Source organism: Lacerta agilis, chromosome 15 (genome assembly GCF_009819535.1).
Source record: "Lacerta agilis isolate rLacAgi1 chromosome 15, rLacAgi1.pri, whole genome shotgun sequence".
Taxonomy (NCBI): Eukaryota; Metazoa; Chordata; class Lepidosauria; order Squamata; family Lacertidae; genus Lacerta; species Lacerta agilis.
Genome location: NC_046326.1, coordinates 22,101,248 through 22,119,596, shown reverse-complemented (window position 1 = coordinate 22,119,596; position 18,349 = coordinate 22,101,248). Strand labels below are relative to the sequence as shown.

At 44.8% G+C, this 18,349-nt stretch overlaps 1 long non-coding RNA gene across 2 annotated transcripts; it reads left to right on the top strand.

Annotated features, from left to right (window-relative positions):
- The first annotated feature begins 514 nt into the window (after window positions 1-514).
- On the top strand, window positions 515-15,657 carry LOC117060272. 2 transcript variants are annotated; one of them, XR_004427983.1, is made up of 4 exons: window positions 515-892; window positions 10,016-10,175; window positions 12,430-12,479; window positions 15,615-15,657. It is a non-coding gene; the product is annotated as an uncharacterized LOC117060272 (long non-coding RNA). The 2 variants fall into 2 exon arrangements; XR_004427982.1 differs by lacking the exon at window positions 15,615-15,657 and having other exon boundaries at window positions 12,430-12,539.
- Window positions 15,658-18,349: the final 2,692 nt, after the last annotated feature.

Genomic DNA, 18,349 nt, shown 5'->3' with positions numbered 1-18,349 from the left:
AACTTGCCTCCCCATGGGCTCCTACTGAGATCCCCCAAACCATAGCTCTTGGCTCCAGCACAGAGATGCCAGAGCTTGAACCTGGTACTTTCTGTGTGTAAAGCATTTTTTCAGGAGCTGCTCAAGGTATCTGATAAGACCCAACATTCTTTAATCCCACTTTCCACCTCTATTTGGAGTGTTCAAAATGAGTGGCTGGCACCCGTCTGTCTCACCACTAACATGATTCAACAGGTACAGAATGAAAACAATCTACCTTATTAAAATAATAAAATATGCAGCACATCAATAACTACAAACAACTTGCGGGTTTCCCCCAGGCATCTGGTTGGTCACTGTGAGAAGCAGATACTGGCATTAGATGATCTAGCAATCTATTTTTATTTTCTCATATGTTGGAGTATTATAGCTTTGCTTAGTGATGCTGCGAAAAATCCCTTTTAGTACTTTGTTAGAAGGGAGCCCGGTTTTCTCCCCTAGTGTCATGCCATGAAGTGTACGGTGACATCTACTGGCTGAATAAATATACTGCATGGAGCCTGTAGCACGGCAGGTACCAGGCTAGTAGGAACCGGAGGAAGTAACCTGTGACTCTAGTTTCCTCTTAACATTTCCTTGGATGGGGGGGGGGAGAGAAAATGTGCTCAGTCTTCTTTGCTTTGTCTGCTGAAACCCACGTTTTTGGAGTAAGTGATCCTAGCGTCGTTTCCTTTTGGGAACTGGTGCAGTCCTCTGCTGCATGTCCTAAGGTGGGGGTCAAAATGCTGATATTTGATTCTGTTCTTATCCACACAGGAAGAACTGTGTTCACACAACTAGGAAGAAGCACAGACTGTTGAATGCATCTGGAGCACGGCTGCCATGTGCTTCTCTTGGACGCCAGCGGCTACAGGTATGAAATACCCCCCCTCCCCGCTCCCTGCAGTTTCAGCAGTAACAGTGCTTGAATGATGCATGGCATGGAGAAAGTGGAGAGAGAAAATGTCCCCCCCCTCTTTATATGACACCAGAACTCTTGGGCATTCGATGAAGCTCAAGGTGGGAAGATTAAGGGCCGGCAAAAGGAAAGTACTTTATGCGGCACACAGTTAAAAGTGTGGAGTTCCCTCCCTGAAGAAGCAGTGGTGAGCACCAACTTGAATGGCTTCCAAAAGGATTAGACAACTTCATGGAGGATAAGGCTATAAATGACTACTAACTCTGATGGCTATACTGTGCCTTTGCAGTTGGAGGCAGTGATGCTTCTGAATCCCATGTTGCTGGAAACCACAAGAGGGGGAAGGGCTCTTGCGTTCAAATCCTGCTTTCAGGTTGCTCACAGTCATCTAGTTGGCCACTGTGAGAACAGGATGCTGCACTAGAGGGGCTCCTGGCCTGATTCAGCTTCTTACATTCTTATAAGGGAAATCCAGCTGTAGCCAGATCATGCCCTGTGTTCCCTCCTGAAACAGGAGCTGTTCCCTCTTTAATCTAAGCACCAGGCCGTAGGAAAACATTCCTCATAAGACTGCAGATTTTAAAAGTCTGAGACCAGGACCTCTATATAATAACAATAACAATAACAATAACAATAACAACAATTTATTATTTATACCCTGCCCATCTGGCTGAGTTTCCCCAGCTACTCAGGGTGGCTCCCAACAGAATATTAAAAACACAATAAAACATCAAACATTAAAAAACTTCCCTAAACAGGGCTGCCTTCAGATGTCTTCTAAAAGTCAGATAGTTGTTTATTTCCTTGACATCTGATGGGAGGGGTTCCACAGGGTGGGCACCACTACCGAGAAGGCCCTCTGCCTGGTTCCCTGGAACCTCACTTCTCGCAGTGAGGGAACCGCCAGAAGGTCCTCGGCGCTGGGCCTCAGTGTCCAGATTGTATGATGGGGGTGGAGACGCAACTTCAGGTATACTGGGCGAGGCTGTTTAGTGCTTTAAAGGTCAGCACCAACACTTTGAATTGTGGATTGTGAATTCCTCTTTCCCCACATTGATTTTTCAGCCTGTTCATTTAAAATTGTTTGGATCCTGCTTGGCCAATAGCTCAAAGCTGTTAACCTCAAGTAGGGATGGGGGAGAAATTCATGTCAGTTCACATTTAAAGGGGGAGTTACCTGATCTGTACTTTCTGATACAAAATGGGAACCAAAACAGAGTCATCTTTCAAAATTTGCCCTTCTTTGAATTTTGCAATGTAGTCATGCAATCAAGTAGTGTGTGCAAAATGCATGTACTTGGCAAAGTGAGCGTGGGAAAAATGCACATAGTAGTGAAAATAACATACAAAATACATTATAGGATGGGGAAATGCTTTGCAAGAATGTGTATTGCAGGCAAAATTTAATGCAAGCATGAATGAATGAATATTCAAGGACATTTTATATTTTTAAAAAATGAAAACTGATGTGGAAATATGGAGAACTGAACTTCAGATAAGAAAAATGGGGAACTGAGAAACCAGAAACGACATCCATCCATCCCTAACTTCAAATAAAATATTAAAAGATGTTGTTGTTATTGTTGTTGTTGTTGTTGATGATGATGAAAGATTGTACTGTATTTGATGGTGGCTTTTTGCTAGCAGAAACAGCCTATTCTCACCCAGCTTTTACTAATCTCTCCTGCTTATTGCAGCCCCCTGGAAGCTTCAATAGGTGGTGGAGACTGCTGAAGACTGTATGCTTTGCCTTGCACCAGTGTATCACCCACTAGTGCAAAGCCACCACTGGATGCAGCAAACTGGGGAGCCTGTGGTCCTCCATGTTTCATTGGACTTCAGCTCCCCATCTGTCATGGCTGCTTTTGTTGAGATTCCTGCATTGCAGGGGGTTAGGATAGCGGCAAGCAGTGTTAGCATGAGGTTTTTGAAGGCCCTTGAGCCCATCATCCCAAGCTAGCAAGACCAGTGGCCAGGGATGATGGGAGTTGTAGTCCACAAACAATTAGATGCCCAAGTTTGGGAAACACTGCTCTATAGGGTCCTCTCCAAAAAACCATTGTCATCAGCTGCTCTGTGTGAGAGGCTGCAGTGTGGCCCTTTTGAATGCTCCTTTGTTCCCCATTGGATGGCCCTGCCATTAGGCAGAGTGAGGTGGCTGCTTCTGACAGCAAATTGTGCATCGTTAAATATATTGTTGATATATTTCAATTACAGGCAGTAGGGGAGGAAGTGCTTCTGGTGCCAAAATATTGGCCTTGGATATTTATGCACCTCAACTTAAGGGAGGGGGTGTCGTTTGCTGCTCTGCCCCAGGCATCAAAATGTCTTGGGCTTGTAATGACATCACCAGAGTTTGCAGTTGCTTCTTTCCCTCTGCGACCGAACAGCATTCTGGTGGTGCTCCATCTTGTCGTAGGCTAAGGCGATGCTTATCTTGAGTGCAGAAGCTCAGACAGCGAGAGTGTTGATGTAAATGGCAGCCTTTGCCAACTATTGATTAGGTATCTGATTTGCTTCCCCCTGACAATAGGCCACAAGACTAAGCCAATAAAGCGAGGGGAAGGAAAACCTGTCACGATCATTCGATGCAACCGGGAGGCCAATGGGAAGGAGGAACTGACGGTTAGATGAGGGGAAGGTGGGAGGGAGGCAGAAATCTGTCTTAGCAACAGAATAAAACAACCTTCTCTCCTTCCTGCCCTCGTCACCTCCCAGTGTCCCAGCTCAGCTACATGGGGAAGATTCCTGCTTATGTTTCTTAATAATATTTTGAACTGGCCTGCTTCTCAGATGGAATGTGGCTTAAAAAACAAATGAAGACTAGCTTACCTGGGCAACTCCCCACCAGCTTTATAAAGGTTATGTTTGTGAGAGATAATATTCCCTCCTTCTCCAGTCATCTGATCTTCGGGCAGAAATAGATGGCTATTGTCTCGTTTGGTTCTTAATCTCTCCCTGTAGGTAACCCTGACTGCAAATTAACATCAGCTTCATTTATTTCTGCCTTTAATAAGTTCTCAGTACAGAAGAAAGCATAATTTGAAACCCACTCTAGTTTTATCGGACAGGATGGTATTTATTTACCACTAGGACGATGCTCGTGAAAGGGTAGGAATGTGTATAGCAATGTGGTCCCTGGCAGTCACATCCTTTCCCAGAAGGCCTTGGGCACATGCCCACCTGTCTTCTGACTTATTGCAGAAACTGGGGGCCTTTGGCCTTCCAGATGTTGCTGAACAATGACTCCTGTCTGCTTACTGACAACCTTACCAAACCCTCTTCAATGGCTACTAGACATGATGGCTGTGTTCTACCTCCACCATCAGAGTCAATATTCCTCTGAATACTAGCTGTTGGGAATTACAAGTGGTTTAACAGTCAATCCCTCCCTGCAGTGAACTCTGGGAATTGTAGCTCTTGGAGTGGAATAAGGATCTCCTTAGCACTCTCAGCACCCTTAAACTACAGTCACCAGGATTCTTTGGGGGGGGAGGGAAGCCATGGCTGCTTAAAGTGGTATGATGGCACTTTAAATGTATGGTGCAGATGGGCCCTAGTGTGATATTTCCCTCCTCTGAAAGAAAGATGTAGAACTGAACGTAAGCCAGGGACATGCTGCAAGAGACTTAAATACGCTACTTCTTGGTCTAGTCCAACTTTCAAAGCCCAAGTTGGAGCCTTTGTAAGATCAATTAACAGTGTTGAGATATACTGGACATAGTCAATCTGTGTCCAGCTTTACCCCATAAAAATGATTTGGGAATTTGGTGCTAAGGGAATTTATGATGGAGTGTGTGTGTGTGTGTGTGTGTGTGTGTGTGTGTTTAAAAGCTATATAAAGCCATCTGTTTGTTTCCAAATGATTTGTATCATATATATTTTCTGGGAAAGACCTTGGGCCCCTATCAAAGTTCAAGTCACTCACAGCTCGCCATGCGCCAGAAATAGGTGCTTTGAAGGGACTGCCCTTCTCCACCTTCACCTAAAGACTCATCCAGCAAACTCAACAGAGCCTATGCTCCGAGCTCTGCAATCTGGATGAGTTTTCAACCTTCTTACCACAACTCTACACCCAGGGAAGCCAGCATGAAATTCTCCAAGCAATGTTGTGCTGCAGCTCTCACCATTCTTGACCTTTGTGTATGCTGGTTGGAGCTATACTTTTGTACCCCACTTTTCCTCCAGAGGAGCTTAGGGTGACAGGCAACAAAACAGCCAAAGAGTACATTAAAACAGTTCAAAAACATCTGAAAACATTCAAGTCCTTGCTTTTTCCTCTCTCAATGGAGATTTGTTCTGCCTGTGCTCCAAGACAGTGAAGTTTGTGTCTACGGGAAGCAAAAGACTCATGTTGAAATCCACTCTTGGAAGCTATTAGCATGTTGTCAAGGGCCATAGACAGCTCTGAGAGGTTGACTCTCTCCTCCTTGTTGACATCCACACTCTTAAGGAATCTCCATGCAATTTTCAATCCTTTCCTGGGCTGAGTGGGAGACAACTTGCTCAGGACTTGCAAAGACCAACAACATCGAGAGGGGCACCATGTTAGCTAGAGCTTTTGTGCTGGCAGCTGGTGACATGGTGGGCTGTGTTGCTCACCTGACTTCCATCCAGCTGAGCCACAGCTGCAAAGCAGGAGGCAGAGAGAAAGGGTGTGTGGACAGGGGGGGTGATGTGTTTTAAATGTCTGGTGTGTACACAACCCCAGTGTGTATCAAATCACAGCTTTCTGTGTGATGCAGACACACCTTTTAGGATTTTCTTTGCTTACTGTTCCAAGGGAAAGATGTACTGCATGTTTTCTAGTTTGCATTTTTAAGGGTTTCTAGTAAACAAGGAAGCCTTGGGATATGTAAAGGCTCAGCTTTTTAGTTAGTGTGGGTGTACATGTTTCTAACCCTGCGTGTCAATCAGTCAGAGACTCCCAAGCGTTCTTACGTATACCTGCTTTCCTTTACCAACCCCACTTTCCTTCTTCCTCCCCAGGGGTGATTGGGGTTGTTTATTGGTGAAGAGAGGACAGATGACAAATAGGCTTAGCCACAGCAATGGAATGCAAGTGAGTCCCCGCTATTTTTAATTAAGAAGTGATGACAGCCGACTTAATTCCCTGAGTCTGCAGTTAAGAGTTTCCTGACCTAGACATTATTGGACATGGTCCTCAGACTGATATATATTGTTCCCAGTGGCCCTGCTGCTGTGCCCTTTGTCTAGATGTATGCAGGGTGGACAAAATCTATGCTTCTTATCAGCATACACATAATGAGGCAATGAAATGAGAATGCCTATGAGTTTGGGAGAAAGCAGCAGGTGAGATGGAATTTCCAGGGGGAAACCATAATGCCAAGATTTTCTACCCTTTTGCAGTATTGATCTGGCTTTTGTAGTTACTTGGATTTATTGCCTACATATTTTTAAATGTATAGTATATCCTGCCCTTATATCTCAGATCAGGGAAGATTAGACCTCCAAATAATGACCATCAACGTCAGTGAAAAATCAGCACACATGACTAATTATTTTTCATCTTGGTAGGATTTTGATCGTGGTCCAAATGTTATAAGAATGCTGCATGACTATCCTCAAAAGGGGTGTGGTTGCCTGGAACATTGAACAGAAGCAATTCATGGTGCAACATTTTATTGCAGATCATACTTGTACATAATACCTAAAAAGGGATCATTATTCTTGGTATAGGACGCAACTTCTAGCAGCTGGGGTCCCTTCAGCCCCCCCCCCCCATAAAATATTCAAGGATCCCAGGTACCCACCCATCCCCATTAATGGGCATTGCCATTCAACTGGTGTGCACGCACGCCGTGTCATGTAATCAATAATGTGGGGGGGGGGCAGGGCTTACCAGCCCTCCAATATTTTTTTTCAAGTTGGCACCCCTGATTCTTGGTAGTGACCTGGCCGCTCCGAATCTCAGTTGAGTCCAAATCTGGATTTGCAGGTAGTGCTACTTTCACAAACTATATACTTTTTTGTGCATGCTTCACCATTGAGAAAACTGTACTGCAGCATCCAGAGAAATGCCAATTTCAAAGGATAGCTCTGCTTCATTTCACTTGGGAACTACGAATCAGGTAGGCCTACATTAAAATGAAAACTGTCCTTGCTTGTGTCCCCTTGCGAGGTTGGCCACAGTAATGGCTGTATCCAAAATACTCCTTTTGCTAGCACCGTCGGCTCTTGAGCTACCAGATAGGCCAGTTTTAATGTTGTGCAGCTGGGGAATCAAGTGCAACTGTTGCAGTGGGGGAAACTTGCCGCACAACAAATTGCACCCTCCTAGCAACCAGTTTGTGCATTCTCTTGTGCAACAACGTTCCACTGCAGGAAAACATTTCTCTAGCAAAGCAACAGTATTGCTACATGGTTTTAACTTGGTGGTACATTGGATACAACCCTAAGAACAAAAGAAAAGCCTGCTGGATCAGGCCAATGGCCCATCTGGTCCAGCATCCTGTTCTCACAGTGGTCACCCAGATGCCTCCTCTGGAAGCCCTTAAAAGGACCCGAGCACAAGAGCCCTCTCCCTTCCTACGGTTTTGAGCAACTGGTATTTAGCCACCAAGCCTAGTATCCATTGATGGCCTTCTCCTCCGTGAATTTGTCTAATCCTCTTTCAAAGTCATCCAAGCTGGCGACCATCACTGGCTCCTGTGGGAGAGGGTTCCATAGCTTAAATATGTACTGCGTGAAGAACAGCTTTCTTTTATCTGTCACGAATCTTCTTCCATTGTTCAGCTTTGTCGCATGTCCACGAGTTTTCGTATACATTGGTTTCTCCTCACAGTAAATGCTTCCGAGTGAGACCAGGTTTCTGGTTGGGCAGCACTGAAGCCCTCCTTCTGCTGTGTTCCATAGCTTAGTGATGCGCTGTGGGAAGAGTAGGTGCACAGGAACAAAGAAAGAGATTCTGAAAGGCGCTTCATATGCAAAGTGAGCAGTCATGCACTCTGCTTGGAGTAGGGAGGGGGCTTCCAAACCGACTGCAGCTGCTCTCCCATCCCAAAGTGGTATTAAAACCCACCTTTGAAATGAAAGGAAGCAGAAGAGAGGAGGGAGGTGATGGGTTCTTTCCCCCTTCGGCCATGCACAACCAGTTATTTTTATTTTTATTCTTTTAAAAAAGCACCTCCTCTCTTCCCTGCTTTGAATATTTTGCCACAACTCCAGAGTCAAAACAGGCTGCAGGCTCCTCACCCCGGTGTCATTGGAGAGCCTTCCAGATTGAAGGAAACTTTGTTTTCCAGCCTAATTAAGCTCTGATGACTTCAGCTATCTTTTCCATCCCTGATTAAGGCCACAATACTAATTAAACTCTTGGATAATTAAAAATGCAAATTGTCAGGATCCACAGCAAGCCTCTGTTTTCATGCTTCGGGACAAGAGAGGGAAGAGTTGGTAGACCCGCAAGTGGGGCATAGCAGTAAATTGTGTTCAGTCCCTCTCCGATGTGTATCAGGGACATTGGCTGCTGGGAGTAGGTTTTTTCTCATACCCTGCAGTTAGAACATTACATTTGATTAAACCAAGTATGTTCGTAGGTATGTTCAGTTGGGTGTGAGCTGTATTGCTTCAGGAATCAACATGAACATCCGTCTAGACAGGACTACAAATCACATATGTTGCATAAGGGGGTGGGAAGTTTTAAAGGGAAATATGTAGAGTGCAGCTGAGATGTAGAACACATGCTTTGTATGAAGAATGTCCCAAGTTCAATCTCTGGCATCTCCCCAAGCAATGGGGAAGACTCTGGTCCCAAAGCCCTGGAGGGTTTACTAAACCACCACCTGGAAATCTGCTCTGTCTCATTAAAAATTCTTAGGCTCCACCAGAGAAAGGGGACAATGGCTTCTGCCCATTCCGCACAAACACACAGGGGATGGGGGTGGGGGAGAGAGATTTGGTTCAGATTTTAACGTGGTGCTGTCTAATTCACACTTTCTGTAGCACTCTGTGAGCTGAAACACAGCCATCTTTCGAAACTGGCACTTCTCTGAATTTTGTAACGCAATTCTTCAACCCTATTCTCAGACTCCTTTCCCCACCTGCTCTGCTGCTCACCTGCAGTCCTGCTCATTATGGCATCTGGAGGGATGTGTGGAGGGCAGGACCAGGGGAGGGTCCAGTACATTGGAAGAGTGTGTGTTTTGTAAGCAGAAAGTTGCAGGTTTGTTCCTGGGAGTCTCCTGTTAGTAGGAAGATGAGGTACAAGGCTTGCCAGGTGGGACAGAGTGGCTGTACTAGCTCCCCAGAAGGTGGGTTACCAGGAGGGTGAGACGATGGGGAGGTCAGCATGGTACAAACGCACCAGCAGGCACGTCTGATGGTCTCTAATGGTGCTGGCCTCCCCACTGCCTCTTCCCTCTCCCTCCTGGTAAGCAACAGTGACCCACTTTCCAGAAAGTTGGGTAGCAGCTTCACCCCAACTGGTGAACCACTCTTGAGTGAATCCCCCCCCACCATTGTTGATAGTTCCTCTTCCTCCCCTCTACCATTACTACGAACCAATGAGGAAGCAGGCAGTGGTCCCTGCTGCTCCGCCTTCTCACACCATTGGCTGGGCCAGATCAAGAGGCAAATGTACAAGTAGGTTACTGTAATGAAGAGCAGGAGCAGGTCCACTGAGGGCAGCTGTTGTCAGTGGGCCCCTTGCTGGGGTGTGGGCCCTTGGCAAATGCCCAGCCTTACCAATTCTTGGTGCCACTCCTCTTTCTGATAGGCTATCCAGTAACTCCATTGGGTGAAGAAGCTGTAAAAATTAAAAGGATTTAAAAGAAACCACACAAAGAACAGCGTTGTTTTAGCACTTTCCCAGTTGGGACCAGCTACTTGATAACAGCCATATAATCATGGCAGCTCATCGTGGAGTTTTGCCAGATTTGACTCACTGTGTGTCTCTTGTCTGATAGCCCTGATTGGCCGACAGTTATGGCAAACTGTGCTCCATTGTCCTGTCTATGTGTTTAAAATGTAACAAAAGAATAAACAGGGAGTCATTGTCTCAACCCGTGGTGGATTTCCCCTCCCCCTCCTCCCTCTTTCTCCTTCTCGCACACAAAGAGCTGCAGGTGTTTTCCTGGAGACACAAAAGTTAACAAGGATAGAGGTGTTGGCCAACAGCCAGAAGGATAAAATTGCCCAGAAGAGAAAGATGAGGAACTACAAGAGTCGTCCCATGCTGAGTTTTTGTACCTTTGTGGCTCTCGAAGCAAACACATAGGTCAGTAATCAAAGGTTTAGAAAGTCATTTGGCTCCTGCAGCTTGGCCTCCAAATCAGAATGCAGAGACCATCTGCTGGGCTGAAGTTTGTCTTTTGAGGGCTATCGACCATGTCCCAATCTCAGTTACGCCACTGTCAGCCCAAAACTCTGCCCTGGAGAAAGTCAAAACGAGTCGCTTTTGGCGATACATCAATGCAATTGACGATAATCTGATTCCCCTCCCAACCCCCATCCACCCTTAGTATTTCTGTCTGTTTCTGTCGGTGTGTGTCTCTCTCTCTGTCTCTCTCTCTCTCTCTCTCTCTCTCCGTGCCAGGGTAATATTTGTGCCCTGGCCCCCTTTTTAACTGGGTTGTCATGGCAATGGGCTTCTCTTCTCTGGAAAGGGTGAGGAATCTCTGAATTATTGTCCCCAAACGTTTATCTACCCACCTCAATCAAAGTATGAGTTCAATGAAAGTGCAAAACACAAAGGAATAGCAGCCTTGGCTGTTGTTCCGACGTCTCCTGGTCTCCCCTCTTTCGGAGGCCAAAGCTTTACTGCCAAGCTCATCCCCATATGCCCCAATAAAGCCCACGCTTTGTCTAACGGTGGCAATGTTGATGGCAATCGGTGGGAAGAAGGGATTGCCAAGTGGGCACTGGAATGGTGTGCCTATCTTTTAGTGCTTTGCAAATGGGTCCTTTTGTGGGGGGCAGTCTGTGTTGTTGAACAATAAATGGAGTGTATGCACATAAGGGAAGTTTGAGGGGGGGTTTGAGGGGGGGAGGAAGGAATTCTGGCTACAGAAACATCAGTAGTGTAGCAGCAAAGTCAGAAGTTCAGGGTGTCTTCATGCTCACAGTCATGCCCCTTCTAGGATTATGCAGCCTTCTCAGATTATACAAAGGGACATGGGTGGCACTGTGGTCTAAACCACAGAGCCTAGGGCTTGCCGATCAGAAGGTCGGCGGTTCAAATCCCCGTGGCGGGGTGAGCTCCCGTTGCTCGGTCCCTGCTCCTGCCAACCTAGCAGTTCGAAAAGACATTAAAGTGCAAGTAGATAAATAGGTACCGCTCCAACGGGAAGGTAAATGGCGTTTCCATGTGCTGCTCCGGTTCACCCAAAGCAGTGGCTGGTAATGCTGGCCACATGACCCAGAAGTTGTATGCCTGCTCCCTTGGCCAGTAAAATGAGATGAGAGCCACAACCCCAGAGTCATCCGCGACTGGACTTAACGGTCAGGGGTCCCTTTACCTTTACCTAAGATTATACAAGTTATAATCATTCAATTTCTGAATGCTATCCTACTCTGTGCAATACCCTTTTTTAGATGCAGCTGCAACGCTGGTTGGGAATGAATCAGAGTAGGCAAAATATTCAGGACTGGGAACGCCTTGGAGTTAGAAATAGCTTGTTCCAGCACTGCTTAAGGGATTCCTTCTTTGCAAATGCCTCTGTGATAGAGCACAAATCACGTCTTTTAGACTAGCGATGGGAAACCAGTGTCCTGGAAGCCAGATGTAGCCCTCCAGACTTCTCTATCTGGCCATCATGGCTCTTCCCAGGCCATGCGACAGGTCACATACCCTCTCTCCAAAATGCACCCCTCATTTGTCCTGCTCTGCACCCTCCCCCCCAAGTGCTATTGCCTGGCTGGGGTGAGTTCTGGAACCAAGATGATGCTCTCATTCATAGATGTCTGCAAAACTTTTGGCGTTTTGGTGACTGTATAATAGAATCACTTCCATGGCTCCAGCCACTTTTGCCTCTGGTACTTTCTGTTCCTTGCCTTTCACCAAACCCAGTTTCTCATGTGGCCCCTGGAAGTGACAGAAAGCAAACCCTTGATAGGAAAAGAAGCTTCCCCTGTCTTTGTGCCAAAGGTGTCCATTGGATTTTTCACTCCTCTGAACATTGCAAGACAGCAGTTTAAATGTATCAAACTGCACATTTAAATGAGTATTTTGAAGAAGAAACACAGACACATATTTTGAGAGAGAGAAAGCATATATTTAAATCTTATTTTGGGATGCTTGCTTTTTTTAAAAAAAAACAAAACTAATAATAACAGAATAATGCCTGGCGTGCTCTGGTCCATGGGGTCACGAAGAGTCGGACATGACTGAACAACTGAACAACAACAACAATGTGGGCAGAATTATGGGTAAAAGCGTTGAGGTGCTGCTATGGTCAAAATCCTCTTGTAGATGCAAAGAGGAGAGAACCTATCAACAATGACTGATTTTTGATTACGTTTCTTTACTGCAGATCTCCCCTTGGCAGATGGACTGATCCCATTTCTACCCTTTCACATCCAGGTACTGGGTTTGGGGTTGGGTAGTTTGAAACATTTATAACACTAGTACTTTGACATTGGCTTTGTAAGAGTAGCTTAACATTCCATTTCCCTTCACAAGGAATTCTGGGGGTTTTTGTCCTGGGAGGGGAATATGAGCTCATAACAACTCTCAGAACCCTTAACAAACTCCAGCTCCCAGAATTCTTTGGGAGAAGCCATGACTGTTGAAAGTGGTGTCATAGAGTGGCCTCAGTATAAGGAACACCAAGACTGCATATGAAAATGCACATAGATTTCTCACAGAAAGAATGCACCATGCCGGCATAAACAACCAAAGTTACATATAATTTCTTATGTTAACAATACTCCAATGTTCATTTCTATAAGCTGCTGGATATTGGCATTGCTTGTATCACTTTGCAAGAACCCTCACTGTGTTCTGTATTGTATCAGTATGAGAAAGCCAAAATAAATAAAGAATGTGTCACTGAGAAACATATGTATAACTTTAACGAAATGGCAAAATGCTCAGTGTGTTTTAATGGAAGCCTTCCTCAGGAGCACATTAATTTAGTTTACTGATATTTCCAGTAAGGCTACACCACCAGAAGTGGTGAAGACTGCAGTTCATTACAGGCTGAACTGGGATTTGAACTCAGGTCTGGTGACTGTCTGAAAAGCCTCCTCTCACCCCTAGTGTCCCAGCCCCATAGAGGGTGTATATGGATTTTCAGGTGCTCCTCCTGGTGAAAACCACCATTTCCTCAACATTGACACCACATGATGAGATATACTGTAAGCATTGTTTGAAACTTGAGTATCTGGTCATTTTATCATGCAATTTCCTGGAGAGTTCAGTCAACTCAGCTTTTAGAGGAAGGGATCTTGTGATGGTTAAATCTGCCATTTTCAGTTCCTTTCAGTTTCACATTTTTCCAACCTTAGATTCCGTTTTGCACATTTCCACACGTGGGTTTTTCCTTTTTTAAGTCATCATAAAAATTCACCAGCATTTTAGTGTGAATTTCTCCCAATATACACATTTTGGCAAAGCTGTTACGACATTTTGGCATGCTTCATTCAATAATATATGCATTTTATTGCACATTTTACCCTAGTATATGCCTTTGTGCATGCCTCACTGGACTTAGAGAACAGCACTGCAAAATCTGGAGAAAGGTGAATTCCCAAAGATGGTCGTGTTTCGGCTCACATATTGTTCTGGAAAATATGAGTGAAATTCTGAGTTCACCTTTGAATGTGAACTGAATTGAGTTTCTTCTCCATCTGTAGGAGGGGCATTGGCCAATCCACAAGATGTATTCCTCCTTAAAAACAAGAAAAGTCCTCTCTCTGTTCTATGTCTGTATGTGTGTGACAGAGGCCTCCCGCTTCTTTCCAGCAAGGGAATGTAAGCAGATCTTGGCCCAAAAGCACTTTGCTCAGCAGTTTTTGGCTTGTTTTAATTGGCCAGCCCTGCAAGCATTCTGGACACTGTACCTGTGCCAACAAAAATTCTCAACTTAGGTTCAGCAAGTCCTGATTCTGAGAACAGGAGAGGGACATGGACTCACAATAAGGAATGAGAAAAGCCAGGCTCATGTGTTGTTAAAACAGTTCCTTGGAAAGGTGGTGGTGTGAGGAGAACATATATAGCATATAGAAAATATCAACTACACCCATTTGCTGATTGTCCTCAGGAGCCTATTTGACTTTTCCTGGCGTAAAGATTACTGCGGCTGTTCTTGAGCTTCCTTTATTGGGGGGGTGGGGAGGGTGAGCATGCAAAATACATGTTTCATATCAAAACAGTAGCAGGTTGTTTCCTCTGAGAAAAGCCAAAGGAAGCCAACTGACCATGCATTGTGTTTTGCCAAAGGCTTGACCATTTGAGTCTCTTGATGGTCTGGGGAACCCAGGAAGGCTTATTTAGCTGCCAGTGGGAAGCCAAACAGGTATTTGGCTTCCTAGGTTCCAAGTTGGACAGACCTGCAATTCAGATTGTCGGACTCATTTACTTGAGATCTGTCTGATGGCAAGGGGCCCATCTTCCCATCCCAGCCAGAAATGTTATCTAGTGTTCTCAGTTCACAACCCTGAAATCCATGCTCTATCTTCTAAAAAAAAAACCCAAAAAACCCAGATGCTTCAGCAGCAGAGATGTGTAAATCTGTCCATTTTGGTTTCTCTCCGTTTTTCATTTTTCCAATCATAAATTTGGTTCTCCGCATTTGTTAGATTTTATTTAAAAGTATTTATTGCATTTGTATCCCACCCTATTCTCCAAGGAGATCAAGGTGGCATGTGTGGTTTTCACCCTCTTCATCTAATCCCCACAACAATCCTGCGGTGTAAGTTAGGCTAAGTGGCAGTGACTGGCCCAAGGTGACCCAGTTTGCTTCATGGCCGAGTAGGGATTTGAACCCTGGTCTCCCTGGTTCTTGTTTGGAATCCAACCACTACACCATGCTGGTGTCTTCCTGAAAATTTACCAGCATTTTGGTGCTAATATTCCCCCTGTAAAGCCCCGTTTCTGTGCAATTTTGCCTAACACATATACTTTTGAAAAGCAAAAAGTTTGTACGCTTGTTTCACCAACCCTCAGTGGCTGAGCCACTTCCTTTATCAAAACCAAGGTTTAGAAGGCTTTGCAGTGGCTAAAAAGCTCTCCTTTTGTGTTGATTGCATGGCTCTAGGATGCTGGAGACAGGGAACCCGCTGGGACTCTGCTGCAGGAATTGCAATGGGTCTTCAGCCCTGCTGCAACCCCCAAACCACTACTTACCTTGCCTTTGCTGAAGAGATGCTGCCAGGGTAGAGAGCTGGCCATACAAGCTAGCCATCTAAACCCTAAAGAAGCCTGGGGACTGTAGGTTATCCCTAACAAAGTGACAATTCCCAGCACCTGTAACAAACTGCAGCTCCCAGGATCCTTTGAGGGGAGCCATGCCCTTTAAAGGTATGGTAGCGGTGTGTCTACAGTCTGCCCTGGAATAAGGCAGCTTCCTGTGTTACTAATTACTGATCAGAAAATGCTCCAGTCAACTTCTCTTCCACCACGTTGGGCAACTTTCGTGTGGCATCTGTTCAGAGGTTCTCCTAATTCTGTGGTTTGCCCACCAGCCTGCAGATGAGCATCATTCCTATTTTACAGTTGGAGATGGAACCGAGGTGGAGACTGCAGCTTGCCAAAGGCTACTCTATCACTGAGCTCAAATGTGGATGCAGGAACCACAGCTCCGAACAAGTACCTTGCCCAATGGTGAGAAATGATGGGTGTGTTCAAAGCATTCTGTTGAGTTCATGTGTGGTGGGCATATTCTCTCTCTCTCTCTCTCTCTCTCTCTCTCTCTCTCTCTCTCTCTCTCTCACACACACACACACACACACTATACATTTTCCTTGGACATACATGCATTGCCATAATTATACCCATATATTTAGAACACTGATGCAAGTTTCAATCAATTATTATTATATTATTATTATTAATCTGTTTTTAGTTTATTTGTTATTTTAACTTTTTGAAAGTTTAAAGTTATTGTTGTCAAATCTGCTTATTGATAATTTTATTGTTTTATCTTTTTTTGCAAACTGCTTTGAGGGTTGGGTTTTTTGGCATTATTATCATTATTATTATTATTATTCAATATTCAAAACAGTTTTAAACAGCCTACAACTGCAGAAATAAGGTGGATTATAAAAATATACACCTCAAGTGTCAAAAGCCACAGGCAAGAGATGCACCCTTCTGCATTCTCTAGAAGCTGTATAATGAAGGTTCCAGACACAACTCTGTTAGGAGTTCCACAGTTTAGGAGCCACCACAATTCCTCCTCCAGGGCTTCCACCACCCTGAGCTTCTGAGGGTGGTGGAATGACTAAGAGGGCCTCCTCTGCCAATTTTAGCACCCAAGAGGGTCTATAGGGAAGGAGACAATCTTTCAGGTATTTGGGGCCTAAGTTGTTTAGGGCTTTAAACACTAATATGACCCCATTGAACTGAGCCCAGAAATGAACTGGCAACCAGTGCAACTGTTTAAAAGGGGGATTATATGAGATCTAGATGCAACCTCAGCCAGTAATCTGGCTGCTGCATTTTGGACCAATTGAGTCATCTTCAATGGCAGCCCCATGTATGCATGTGTGTATATAGTTTTACCTTGCATTTTAGCCAACAAGGCTCCCAAAGTTGCCTATATAAATCAGAAAACATGACCAACAAGAATTAAAAACAGTATGCCAAAACACATAGCCTTGCAATAGTGTGAGATGAAATACTCCCTTTCATGCTGGCTCTACTTTTGCCTTGCTTTATGGTCCTTTATTGTTAATGTATCCTATTACTGAAGTAAATCTCAGTAATGACTTTGGTAAAGAAAACAATAATAAAAAGTTCATTTATAATACATTCCTGATAAGCTTTTCTGTCTTTTGAACCATCCACACAGTAATGAACATAAATGCTGTGCATTTTCTAAATATATCTTCAGGATTTCCCAGGGCATTTAAAATTAGATTTGAGTACGATCTTTTGGAGAAACATAATGATTCCTGAGCCTCATCTGAGGCAATTAAAAGAGGAACTTTGACATTTAAGATATCGTTCTCCCCCTTCATTAAACAATTATAAATAATAGCAATAATTAACAAATTTGCGCCATTCATTATCTGCCTAAGTAAACCTTTCAGGTTAATAATTGGAGCCGTTAACTCTCACCTTTTAATCAAAGGATCGCCTGCTTCAAAGAAAATGAAAGAAACATTTTTGCCTAAGGATGTTGATAATTGCTAAAGACTGGTCCGACCCAAAGACAAATGGACAGTCAAGAGGACTCAGGGGTTAGACTGAATGGACGTTTTCCCATAGCCTGGTGTGTTAGTCTTCTGACAGCCTATCCAGATGCACAGATTCCACACGGAATTTGATTTGTGGCGCAGAATATGAATTTTCAAGCTCCAGACTTTCACTCCTATCCATAGAAAGTTCATAGAATTATAGAATTGTAGAGTTGGACACGAGTGGCTCTGTGATCTAACCCACAGAGCCAAGGGCTTGCCAATCGGAAGGTCGGCAGTTCGAATCAGCGGGGTGAGCTCCCATTGCTCGGTCCCAGCTCCTGCCCACCTAGCAGTTTGAAAGCATGTCAAAGTGCAAGTAGATAAATAGGTACCGCTCTGGCGGGAAGGTAAACGGTGTTTCCGTGTGCTGCTCTGGTTTCAACAAAAGCAGCTTAGTCATGCTGGCCACATGACTCTGTGGACAAACGCCAGCTCCCTAGGCCAGTAAAGCGAGATGAGCGCTGCAACCCCAGAGTTGTTTGCGACTGGGCTTAACTGTCAGGGGTCCTTTACCTTTACCTTTTAGAATTGGACAGGACCACGAGGCTTATCTAGTTGAACCCTCTGCAATGCAGAAATCTTTCGCCCAACGTGGGACTCGAACCTGCAACCCTGACGTTAAGAGCCTCATGCTCTACCAACTGAGCTGTTTAAATCAACCAGAAGTAAGCAAACTGTGATCCACTTGCCCTGCTTACCTCTTCATCAGCTTTTCCCCCCTAAGCTAACAAGTTCCAAATGCTGCAACCGTTTCTCCAGGGGAGTTTCTCCATCTCCTTTAAGTTGCCCTTTTCTGAATCTTTTCTGTCGAAATTGCACCACTTTGTGATTTGCAAAAGTGACCCCACCATTTTGGGGGCACATGGAGACGGGAATTGGATCGCCTCCCTCCCTCCACATCCCATCCCTTCCTTCTCTTTTTACTCCAGCTTTGTTTGCCTGCTGCTGCGAGACATGAAATTGTGCAACATTTTGCACTGAGCATAAAAAGTTCTCAAGGTCAAACAGCCCAGGCAGCTTTCCGATGGCAGCACTACTGTGTTTCAG